Genomic DNA, 13,340 nt, shown 5'->3' on the forward strand with positions numbered 1-13,340 from the left:
ATTTCGAACATCGACAACTGGGTAACCAAAAGACACAGGGACAAATGAGTAACCAAAGGGCCAACTCATTAACTGAAATTTCAAAGAGGCTACTCATTAACTGAAATTTGAACATCGACAACTGGTTAACCAAATGTCAGAGCGACAAATGAGTAACCAAGCAGGCAACTGATTAACTGAAAACTTGTCATTCACATTTGGGACGGAATTCACGATGGGAATGTATTCGGCCCCCTTACCGGGCCTTGGGGTGCTGCTTTCCCGCTTGTGGAACCGAGTTGGGGTCGTCAAATGGCCTGGTGCATTGTTTGAAACACTGGTTAATGAGTTGTCAAGGTCGGAAATCATAGAACATAAGAGCAGCTCATTAACTGAAATTTTGAACAGCGACAACTGGTTAACCAAAAGCCAGAGCGACAAATGATTAACCAAGGAGGCAACTCATTAACTGAATTTCGAACATCGACAACTGGTTAACCAAAAGACACAGGGACAAATGAGTAACCAAAGGGCCAACTCAGTAACTGAAATTTCAAAGAGGCAACTCATTAACTGAAATTTTGAACATCGACAACTGGATAACCAAAAGCCAGAGCGACAAATGATTAACCAAGGAGGCAACTCATTAACTGAATTTCGAACATCGACAACTGGTTAACCAAATGTCAGAGCGACAAATGATTAACCAAGGAGGCAACTCATTAACTGAATTTCGAACATCGACAACTGGATAACCAAGAGTCAGAGCGACAAATGATTAACCAAGGAGGCAACTCATTAACTGAATTTCGAACATCGACAACTGGGTAACCAAAAGACACAGGGACAAATGAGTAACCAAAGGGCCAACTCATTAACTGAAATTTCAAAGAGGCTACTCATTAACTGAAATTTGAACATCGACAACTGGTTAACCAAATGTCAGAGCGACAAATGAGTAACCAAGCAGGCAACTGATTAACTGAAAACTTGTCATTCACATTTGGGACGGAATTCCGGATGGGAATGTATTCGGCCCCCTTACCGGGCCTTGGGGTGCTGCTTTCCCGCTTGTGGAACCGAGTTGGGGTCGTCAAATGGCCTGGTGCATTGTTTGAAACACTGGTTAATGAGTTGTCAAGGTAGGAAATCATAGAACATAAGAGCAGCTCATTAACTGAAATTTTGAACATCGACAACTGGATAACCAAAAGCCAGAGCGACAAATGATTAACCAAGGAGGCAACTCATTAACTGAATTTCGAACATCGACAACTGGTTAACCAAATGTCAGAGCGACAAATGATTAACCAAGGAGGCAACTCATTAACTGAATTTCGAACATCGACAACTGGTTAACCAAGAGTCAGAGCGACAAATGATTAACCAAGGAGGCAACTCATTAACTGAATTTCGAACATCGACAACTGGTTAACCAAGAGTCAGAGCGACAAATGATTAACCAAGGAGGCAACTTAGTAACTGAATTTCGAACATCGACAACTGGGTAACCAAAAGACACAGGGACAAATGAGTAACCAAAGGGCCAACTCATTCACTGAAATTTCAAAGAGGCTACTCATTAACTGAAATTTGAACATCGACAACTGGTTAACCAAATGTCAGAGCGACAAATGAGTAACCAAGCAGGCAACTGATTAACTGAAAACTTGTCATTCACATTTGGGACGGAATTCCGGATGGGAATGTATTCGGCCCCCTTACCGGGCCTTGGGGTGCTGCTTTCCCGCTTGTGGAACCGAGTTGGGGTCGTCAAATGGCCTGGTGCATTGTTTGAAACACTGGTTAATGAGTTGTCAAGGTAGGAAATCATAGAACATAAGAGCAGCTCATTAACTGAAATTTTGAACATCGACAACTGGATAACCAAAAGCCAGAGCGACAAATGATTAACCAAGGAGGCAACTCATTAACTGAATTTCGAACATCGACAACTGGTTAACCAAAAGACACAGGGACAAATGAGTAACCAAAGGGCCAACTCATTAACTGAAATTTCAAAGAGGCAACTCATTAACTGAAATTTTGAACATCGACAACTGGGTAACCAAAAGCCAGAGCGACAAATGATTAACCAAGGAGGCAACTCATTAACTGAATTTCGAACATCGACAACTGGATAACCAAAAGACACAGGGACAAATGAGTAACCAAAGGGCCAACTCATTAACTGAAATTTCAAAGAGGCAACTCATTAACTGAAATTTTGAACATCGACAACTGGTTAACCAAAAGCCAGAGCGACAAATGATTAACCAAGGAGGCAACTCATTAACTGAATTTCGAACATCGACAACTGGTTAACCAAAAGACACAGGGACAAATGAGTAACCAAAGGGCCAACTCATTAACTGAAATTTCAAAGAGGCAACTCATTAACTGAAATTTTGAACATCGACAACTGGTTAACCAAAAGCCAGAGCGACAAATGATTAACCAAGGAGGCAACTCATTAACTGAATTTCGAACATCGACAAATGGATAACCAAAAGGCACAGGGACAAATGAGTAACCAAAGGGCCAACTCAGTAACTGAAATTTCAAAGAGGCAACTCATTAACTGAAATTTTGAACATCGACAACTGGTTAACCAAATGTCAGAGCGACAAATGAGTAACCAAGCAGGCAACTGATTAACTGAAAACTTGTCATTCACATTTGGGACGGAATTCACGATGGGAATGTATTCGGCCCCCTTACCGGGCCTTGGGGTGCTGCTTTCCCGCTTGTGGAACCGAGTTGGGGTCGTCAAATGGCCTGGTGCATTGTTTGAAACACTGGTTAATGAGTTGTCAAGGTCGGAAATCATAGAACATAAGAGCAGCTCATTAACTGAAATTTTGAACATCGACAACTGGTTAACCAAAAGTCAGAGCGACAAATGATTAACCAAGGAGGCAACTCATTAACTGAATTTCGAACATCGACAACTGGGTAACCAAAAGACACAGGGACAAATGAGTAACCAAAGGGCCAACTCATTAACTGAAATTTCAAAGAGGCTACTCATTAACTGAAATTTGAACATCGACAACTGGTTAACCAAATGTCAGAGCGACAAATGAGTAACCAAGCAGGCAACTGATTAACTGAAAACTTGTCATTCACATTAGGGACGGAATTCACGATGGGAATGTATTCGGCCCCCTTACCGGGCCTTGGGGTGCTGCTTTCCCGCTTGTGGAACCGAGTTGGGGTCGTCAAATGGCCTGGTGCATTGTTTGAAACACTGGTTAATGAGTTGTCAAGGTCGGAAATCATAGAACATAAGAGCAGCTCATTAACTGAAATTTTGAACATCGACAACTGGTTAACCAAAAGCCAGAGCGACAAATGATTAACCAAGGAGGCAACTCATTAACTGAATTTCGAACATCGACAACTGGTTAACCAAATGTCAGAGCGACAAATGATTAACCAAGGAGGCAACTCAGTAACTGAATTTCGAACATCGACAACTGGTTAACCAAGAGTCAGGGCGACAAATGATTAACCAAGGAGGCAACTCATTAACTGAATTTCGAACATCGACAACTGGGTAACCAAAAGACACAGGGACAAATGAGTAACCAAAGGGCCAACTCATTAACTGAAATTTCAAAGAGGCTACTCATTAACTGAAATTTGAACATCGACAACTGGTTAACCAAATGTCAGAGCGACAAATGAGTAACCAAGCAGGCAACTGATTAACTGAAAACTTGTCATTCACATTAGGGACGGAATTCACGATGGGAATGTATTCGGCCCCCTTACCGGGCCTTGGGGTGCTGCTTTCCCGCTTGTGGAACCGAGTTGGGGTCGTCAAATGGCCTGGTGCATTGTTTGAAACACTGGTTAATGAGTTGTCAAGGTAGGAAATCATAGAACATAAGAGCAGCTCATTAACTGAAATTTTGAACATCGACAACTGGTTAACCAAAAGCCAGAGCGACAAATGATTAACCAAGGAGGCAATTCATTAACTGAATTTCGAACATCGACAACTGGGTAACCAAAAGACACAGGGACAAATGAGTAACCAAAGGGCCAACTCATTAACTGAAATTTCAAAGAGGCTACTCATTAACTGAAATTTGAACATCGACAACTGGTTAACCAAATGTCAGAGCGACAAATGAGTAACCAAGCAGGCAACTGATTAACTGAAAACTTGTCATTCACATTTGGGACGGAATTCACGATGGGAATGTATTCGGCCCCCTTACCGGGCCTTGGGGTGCTGCTTTCCCGCTTGTGGAACCGAGTTGGGGTCGTCAAATGGCCTGGTGCATTGTTTGAAACACTGGTTAATGAGTTGTCAAGGTCGGAAATCATAGAACATAAGAGCAGCTCATTAACTGAAATTTTGAACATCGACAACTGGTTAACCAAAAGCCAGAGCGACAAATGAATAACCAAGGAGGCAACTCATTAACTGAAATTTTGAACATCGACAACTGGTTAACCAAAAGCCAGAGCGACAAATGAATAACCAAGGAGGCAACTCATTAACTGAAATTTTGAACATCGACAACTGGTTAACCAAAAGCCAGAGCGACAAATGATTAACCAAGGAGGCAACTCATTAACTGAATTTCGAACATCGACAACTGGCTAACCAAAAGACACAGGGACAAATGAGTAACCAAAGGGCCAACTCATTAACTGAAATTTCAAAGAGGCAACTCATTAACTGAAATTTTGAACATCGACAACTGGTTAACCAAAAGCCAGAGCGACAAATGATTAACCAAGGAGGCAACTCAGTAACTGAATTTCGAACATCGACAACTGGTTAACCAAATGTCAGAGCGACAAATGATTAACCAAGGAGGCAACTCATTAACTGAATTTCGAACATCGACAACTGGATAACCAAGAGTCAGAGCGACAAATGATTAACCAAGGAGGCAACTCATTAACTGAATTTCGAACATCGACAACTGGGTAACCAAAAGACACAGGGACAAATGAGTAACCAAAGGGCCAACTCATTAACTGAAATTTCAAAGAGGCTACTCATTAACTGAAATTTGAACATCGACAACTGGGTAACCAAATGTCAGAGCGACAAATGATTAACCAAGCAGGCAACTGATTAACTGAAAACTTGTCATTCACATTTGGGACGGAATTCACGATGGGAATGTATTCGGCCCCCTTACCGGGCCTTGGGGTGCTGCTTTCCCGCTTGTGGAACCGAGTTGGGGTCGTCAAATGGCCTGGTGCATTGTTTGAAACACTGGTTAATGAGTTGTCAAGGTCGGAAATCATAGAACATAAGAGCAGCTCATTAACTGAAATTTTGAACATCGACAACTGGTTAACCAAAAGTCAGAGCGACAAATGATTAACCAAGGAGGCAACTCATTAACTGAATTTCGAACATCGACAACTGGGTAACCAAAAGACACAGGGACAAATGAGTAACCAAAGGGCCAACTCATTAACTGAAATTTCAAAGAGGCTACTCATTAACTGAAATTTGAACATCGACAACTGGTTAACCAAATGTCAGAGCGACAAATGAGTAACCAAGCAGGCAACTGATTAACTGAAAACTTGTCATTCACATTAGGGACGGAATTCACGATGGGAATGTATTCGGCCCCCTTACCGGGCCTTGGGGTGCTGCTTTCCCGCTTGTGGAACCGAGTTGGGGTCGTCAAATGGCCTGGTGCATTGTTTGAAACACTGGTTAATGAGTTGTCAAGGTCGGAAATCATAGAACATAAGAGCAGCTCATTAACTGAAATTTTGAACATCGACAACTGGTTAACCAAAAGCCAGAGCGACAAATGATTAACCAAGGAGGCAACTCATTAACTGAATTTCGAACATCGACAACTGGTTAACCAAATGTCAGAGCGACAAATGATTAACCAAGGAGGCAACTCAGTAACTGAATTTCGAACATCGACAACTGGTTAACCAAGAGTCAGGGCGACAAATGATTAACCAAGGAGGCAACTCATTAACTGAATTTCGAACATCGACAACTGGGTAACCAAAAGACACAGGGACAAATGAGTAACCAAAGGGCCAACTCATTAACTGAAATTTCAAAGAGGCTACTCATTAACTGAAATTTGAACATCGACAACTGGTTAACCAAATGTCAGAGCGACAAATGAGTAACCAAGCAGGCAACTGATTAACTGAAAACTTGTCATTCACATTAGGGACGGAATTCACGATGGGAATGTATTCGGCCCCCTTACCGGGCCTTGGGGTGCTGCTTTCCCGCTTGTGGAACCGAGTTGGGGTCGTCAAATGGCCTGGTGCATTGTTTGAAACACTGGTTAATGAGTTGTCAAGGTAGGAAATCATAGAACATAAGAGCAGCTCATTAACTGAAATTTTGAACATCGACAACTGGTTAACCAAAAGCCAGAGCGACAAATGATTAACCAAGGAGGCAACTCATTAACTGAATTTCGAACATCGACAACTGGGTAACCAAAAGACACAGGGACAAATGAGTAACCAAAGGGCCAACTCATTAACTGAAATTTCAAAGAGGCTACTCATTAACTGAAATTTGAACATCGACAACTGGTTAACCAAATGTCAGAGCGACAAATGAGTAACCAAGCAGGCAACTGATTAACTGAAAACTTGTCATTCACATTTGGGACGGAATTCACGATGGGAATGTATTCGGCCCCCTTACCGGGCCTTGGGGTGCTGCTTTCCCGCTTGTGGAACCGAGTTGGGGTCGTCAAATGGCCTGGTGCATTGTTTGAAACACTGGTTAATGAGTTGTCAAGGTCGGAAATCATAGAACATAAGAGCAGCTCATTAACTGAAATTTTGAACATCGACAACTGGTTAACCAAAAGCCAGAGCGACAAATGAATAACCAAGGAGGCAACTCATTAACTGAAATTTTGAACATCGACAACTGGTTAACCAAAAGCCAGAGCGACAAATGAATAACCAAGGAGGCAACTCATTAACTGAAATTTTGAACATCGACAACTGGTTAACCAAAAGCCAGAGCGACAAATGATTAACCAAGGAGGCAACTCATTAACTGAATTTCGAACATCGACAACTGGCTAACCAAAAGACACAGGGACAAATGAGTAACCAAAGGGCCAACTCATTAACTGAAATTTCAAAGAGGCAACTCATTAACTGAAATTTTGAACATCGACAACTGGTTAACCAAAAGCCAGAGCGACAAATGATTAACCAAGGAGGCAACTCAGTAACTGAATTTCGAACATCGACAACTGGTTAACCAAATGTCAGAGCGACAAATGATTAACCAAGGAGGCAACTCATTAACTGAATTTCGAACATCGACAACTGGATAACCAAGAGTCAGAGCGACAAATGATTAACCAAGGAGGCAACTCATTAACTGAATTTCGAACATCGACAACTGGGTAACCAAAAGACACAGGGACAAATGAGTAACCAAAGGGCCAACTCATTAACTGAAATTTCAAAGAGGCTACTCATTAACTGAAATTTGAACATCGACAACTGGGTAACCAAATGTCAGAGCGACAAATGATTAACCAAGCAGGCAACTGATTAACTGAAAACTTGTCATTCACATTTGGGACGGAATTCACGATGGGAATGTATTCGGCCCCCTTACCGGGCCTTGGGGTGCTGCTTTCCCGCTTGTGGAACCGAGTTGGGGTCGTCAAATGGCCTGGTGCATTGTTTGAAACACTGGTTAATGAGTTGTCAAGGTCGGAAATCATAGAACATAAGAGCAGCTCATTAACTGAAATTTTGAACATCGACAACTGGTTAACCAAAAGTCAGAGCGACAAATGATTAACCAAGGAGGCAACTCATTAACTGAATTTCGAACATCGACAACTGGGTAACCAAAAGACACAGGGACAAATGAGTAACCAAAGGGCCAACTCATTAACTGAAATTTCAAAGAGGCTACTCATTAACTGAAATTTGAACATCGACAACTGGTTAACCAAATGTCAGAGCGACAAATGAGTAACCAAGCAGGCAACTGATTAACTGAAAACTTGTCATTCACATTAGGGACGGAATTCACGATGGGAATGTATTCGGCCCCCTTACCGGGCCTTGGGGTGCTGCTTTCCCGCTTGTGGAACCGAGTTGGGGTCGTCAAATGGCCTGGTGCATTGTTTGAAACACTGGTTAATGAGTTGTCAAGGTCGGAAATCATAGAACATAAGAGCAGCTCATTAACTGAAATTTTGAACATCGACAACTGGTTAACCAAAAGCCAGAGCGACAAATGATTAACCAAGGAGGCAACTCATTAACTGAATTTCGAACATCGACAACTGGTTAACCAAATGTCAGAGCGACAAATGATTAACCAAGGAGGCAACTCATTAACTGAATTTCGAACATCGACAACTGGTTAACCAAGAGTCAGGGCGACAAATGATTAACCAAGGAGGCAACTCATTAACTGAATTTCGAACATCGACAACTGGGTAACCAAAAGACACAGGGACAAATGAGTAACCAAAGGGCCAACTCATTAACTGAAATTTCAAAGAGGCTACTCATTAACTGAAATTTGAACATCGACAACTGGTTAACCAAATGTCAGAGCGACAAATGAGTAACCAAGCAGGCAACTGATTAACTGAAAACTTGTCATTCACATTAGGGACGGAATTCACGATGGGAATGTATTCGGCCCCCTTACCGGGCCTTGGGGTGCTGCTTTCCCGCTTGTGGAACCGAGTTGGGGTCGTCAAATGGCCTGGTGCATTGTTTGAAACACTGGTTAATGAGTTGTCAAGGTAGGAAATCATAGAACATAAGAGCAGCTCATTAACTGAAATTTTGAACATCGACAACTGGTTAACCAAAAGCCAGAGCGACAAATGAATAACCAAGGAGGCAACTCATTAACTGAATTTCGAACATCGACAACTGGTTAACCAAGAGTCAGGGCGACAAATGATTAACCAAGGAGGCAACTCAGTAACTGAATTTCGAACATCGACAACTGGGTAACCAAAAGACACAGGGACAAATGAGTAACCAAAGGGCCAACTCATTAACTGAAATTTCAAAGAGGCAACTCATTAACTGAAATTTTGAACATCGACAACTGGTTAACCAAAAGCCAGAGCGACAAATGATTAACCAAGGAGGCAACTCAGTAACTGAATTTCGAACATCGACAACTGGTTAACCAAATGTCAGAGCGACAAATGATTAACCAAGGAGGCAACTCATTAACTGAATTTCGAACATCGACAACTGGCTAACCAAGAGTCAGAGCGACAAATGATTAACCAAGGAGGCAACTCATTAACTGAATTTCGAACATCGACAACTGGGTAACCAAAAGACACAGGGACAAATGAGTAACCAAAGGGCCAACTCATTAACTGAAATTTCAAAGAGGCTACTCATTAACTGAAATTTGAACATCGACAACTGGGTAACCAAATGTCAGAGCGACAAATGATTAACCAAGCAGGCAACTGATTAACTGAAAACTTGTCATTCACATTTGGGACGGAATTCAGGATGGGAATGTATTCGGCCCCCTTACCGCGCCTTGGGGTGCTGCTTTCCCGCTTGTGGAACCGAGTTGGGGTCGTCAAATGGCCTGGTGCATTGTTTGAAACACTGGTTAATGAGTTGTCAAGGTCGGAAATCATAGAACATAAGAGCAGCTCATTAACTGAAATTTTGAACATCGACAACTGGTTAACCAAAAGCCAGAGCGACAAATGATTAACCAAGGAGGCAACTCATTAACTGAATTTCGAACATCGACAACTGGTTAACCAAGAGTCAGAGCGACAAATGATTAACCAAGGAGGCAACTCATTAACTGAATTTCGAACATCGACAACTGGGTAACCAAAAGACACAGGGACAAATGAGTAACCAAAGGGCCAACTCATTAACTGAAATTTCAAAGAGGCTACTCATTAACTGAAATTTGAACATCGACAACTGGTTAACCAAATGTCAGAGCGACAAATGAGTAACCAAGCAGGCAACTGATTAACTGAAAACTTGTCATTCACATTTGGGACGGAATTCACGATGGGAATGTATTCGGCCCCCTTACCGGGCCTTGGGGTGCTGCTTTCCCGCTTGTGGAACCGAGTTGGGGTCGTCAAATGGCCTGGTGCATTGTTTGAAACACTGGTTAATGAGTTGTCAAGGTAGGAAATCATAGAACATAAGAGCAGCTCATTAACTGAAATTTTGAACATCGACAACTGGTTAACCAAGAGTCAGAGCGACAAATGATTAACCAAGGAGGCAACTCATTAACTGAATTTCGAACATCGACAACTGGTTAACCAAAAGACACAGGGACAAATGAGTAACCAAAGGGCCAACTCATTAACTGAAATTTCAAAGAGGCAACTCATTAACTGTAATTTTGAACATCGACAACTGGTTAACCAAAAGCCAGAGCGACAAATGAGTAACCAAGGAGGCAACTCATTAACTGAATTTCGAACATCGACAACTGGTAAACCAAAAGACACAGGGACAAATGAGTAACCAAAGGGCCAACTCATTAACTGAAATTTCAAAGAGGCAACTCATTAACTGAATTTCGAACATCGACAACTGGTTAACCAAATGTCAGAGCGACAAATGATTAACCAAGCAGGCAACTGATTAACTGAAATTTTAAAATTGACAACTGGATAACCAAAAGTGGGAACTCATGCTTCGGACGGGCTTACATACGGCAGGCTGACGCCCGGCAGAGGCCCGGGCTTCGCCTCCCTTGCGTAAGCGACCGTCTCCGAATCGATTAAAGGCGTAAAATCGGAGTTCAGAGCGGGAAAATTTTTTCCCGAAAACGGCCGGAAAAAAAAAATGTCTCCTTTTCCGCCGAGCAGGGTGGCATTCGAACGGGCACGGGAAGCCGCGTCTAACGGTGTAAAAACGGCTTGGCTCCGACGCGGGAGTGCGGAGATATGGCCGTTCAAAGTTGTACTGGAAGTCCGGAAGGAGAAAAATTTGACTGCCTGTAGCCGAAAAAAGTTCCAGCGGTCGGTCACAAAAGTCAAATCCGTCCCGCTGATTTGACACTTGTCATTTCTGGCAGGGGGGATTGGCGGGGTACCTGGAGAATGGTAGGAGGTGGTTTTTCGAGACTTTGTCTGTTTTCCAGATTACTGTCTAGGGCCTCCAGGTCTGCAGAGACCGACCCGGGCTGCCGTCCAACCGACTTTTAACCCTTTTTGGGTGGAAATTTATTTCCATTTTTAACCAATTTTCGGGTTTTTGGTCGGGCTTAAAAACGGCAGCCTGACGCCCGGCAGAGGCCGGGGCTTCGGCTCCCTTGCGTAAGGGACCGTATACGAAACGATTAAAGCCGAAAAATCCGAGTTCAGAGCGGGAATTTTTTTTCCCGAAATCGGCCGAAAAATAAAAAAATTCTCCTTTTCCGCCGAGCAGGGCGGCATTCGAACGGGCACGGGAAGCCGCGTCTAACGGTGTAAAAACGGCTTGGCTCCGACGCGGGAGTGCGGAGATATGGCCGTTCAAAGTTGTACTGGAAGTCCGGAAGGAGAAAAATTTGACTGCCTGTAGCCGAAAAAAGTTCCAGCGGTCGGTCACAAAAGTCAAATCCGTCCCGCTGATTTGACACTTGTCATTTCTGGCAGGGGGGATTGGCGGGGTACCTGGAGAATGGTAGGAGGTGGTTTTTCGAGACTTTGTCTGTTTTCCAGATTACTGTCTAGGGCCTCCAGGTCTGCAGAGACCGACCCGGGCTGCCGTCCAACCGACTTTTAACCCTTTTTGGGTGGAAATTTATTTCCATTTTTAACCAATTTTCGGGTTTTTGGTCGGGCTTAAAAACGGCAGCCTGACGCCCGGCAGAGGCCGGGGCTTCGGCTCCCTTGCGTAAGGGACCGTATACGAAACGATTAAAGCCGAAAAATCCGAGTTCAGAGCGGGAATTTTTTTTCCCGAAATCGGCCGAAAAATAAAAAAATTCTCCTTTTCCGCCGAGCAGGGCGGCATTCGAACGGGCACGGGAAGCCGCGTCTAACGGTGTAAAAACGGCTTGGCTCCGACGCGGGAGTGCGGAGATATGGCCGTTCAAAGTTGTACTGGAAGTCCGGAAGGAGAAAAATTTGACTGCCTGTAGCCGAAAAAAGTTCCAGCGGTCGGTCACAAAAGTCAAATCCGTCCCGCTGATTTGACACTTGTCATTTCTGGCAGGGGGGATTGGCGGGGTACCTGGAGAATGGTAGGAGGTGGTTTCTCGAGACTTTGTCTGTTTTCCAGATTACTGTCTAGGGCCTCCAGGTCTGCAGAGACCGACCAGGGCTGCCGTCCAACCGACTTTTAACCCTTTTTGGGTGGAAATTTATTTCCATTTTTAACCAATTTTCGGGTTTTTGGTCGGGCTTAAAAAACGGCAGCCTGACGCCTGGCAGAGGCCGGGGCTTCGGCTCCCCTTGCGTAAGGGACCGTATTCGACCCGATTAAGCCCCGAAAATGGATCCAAATGTCGGCCGACCAAGTAAGCTTGCTGGGGAGAGAGACTAAGTGCCGGGCTGGGCACCTCATTAACCAGTGAAAAGTTTTGGCTGCTGGAGAGACTAAGTCCCAGCCTGGGCACATCATTAACCATAAATGAAAAAGGCGAGGCCGAGTCTGGTGCATGGCTAACTGATTAACCAAATTGGCAAGGCCCGGGCTGAAAGTGAATGAGCGACCCGTGGCCAGGGGGCTGGAATGCGGGAGAGAATCCAACCCCCAAAATATGGAAGTCCGATGAGAAAATATTCGGCCGCCTTTTGCGGGCCTCGGGTGTTGCTTCCCGGCCTGGGAAAGTGAGTTGCTCCCGCCGAATTGACATGTGCATTTAACGATTTCGAGACATGATTAACCAAAACGCGGAAGTCCGATGAGAAAATATTAGGGCCCTTCAAGCGGGCCTCCGGTGATGCTTTCCGGCTTGGGAAAGTGAATTGCTCCCGCCGAATTGACATGTGCATTTAACGATTTCGAGACATGATTAACCAAAACGCGGAAGTCCGATGAGAAAATATTCGGCCGCCTTTTGCGGGCCTCGGGTGTTGCTTCCCGGCCTGGGAAAGTGATTTGCTACCGCCAAATTGACATGTGTCATTTCTGGCAAGTGTCTCAGGACATAGTTAATGAGTTGCAGTTTGGGAAATCATTAACCTCGTCGGAAGTCCCGATGAAGAAAAAAAAAAGTGCCATTTGCGGGGATTTGGGTGCTCCTGGTCGGATAGAGGTGGCCGTTTGACCCGCTGATTTGACACTTGTCATTTCTGGCAGGGGGGGTTGGCGGGGTGCCCGGAGATTTTCGGGAACACGATTTTCAGAACAAAATTCACTCAGCGGGAGCACTTTGAAAATGCCCG

Source organism: Somniosus microcephalus, unplaced genomic scaffold (assembly GCF_052327205.1).
Source record: "Somniosus microcephalus isolate GS21.2 unplaced genomic scaffold, FLI_Smic_1.0 scaffold302, whole genome shotgun sequence".
Taxonomy (NCBI): Eukaryota; Metazoa; Chordata; class Chondrichthyes; order Squaliformes; family Somniosidae; genus Somniosus; species Somniosus microcephalus.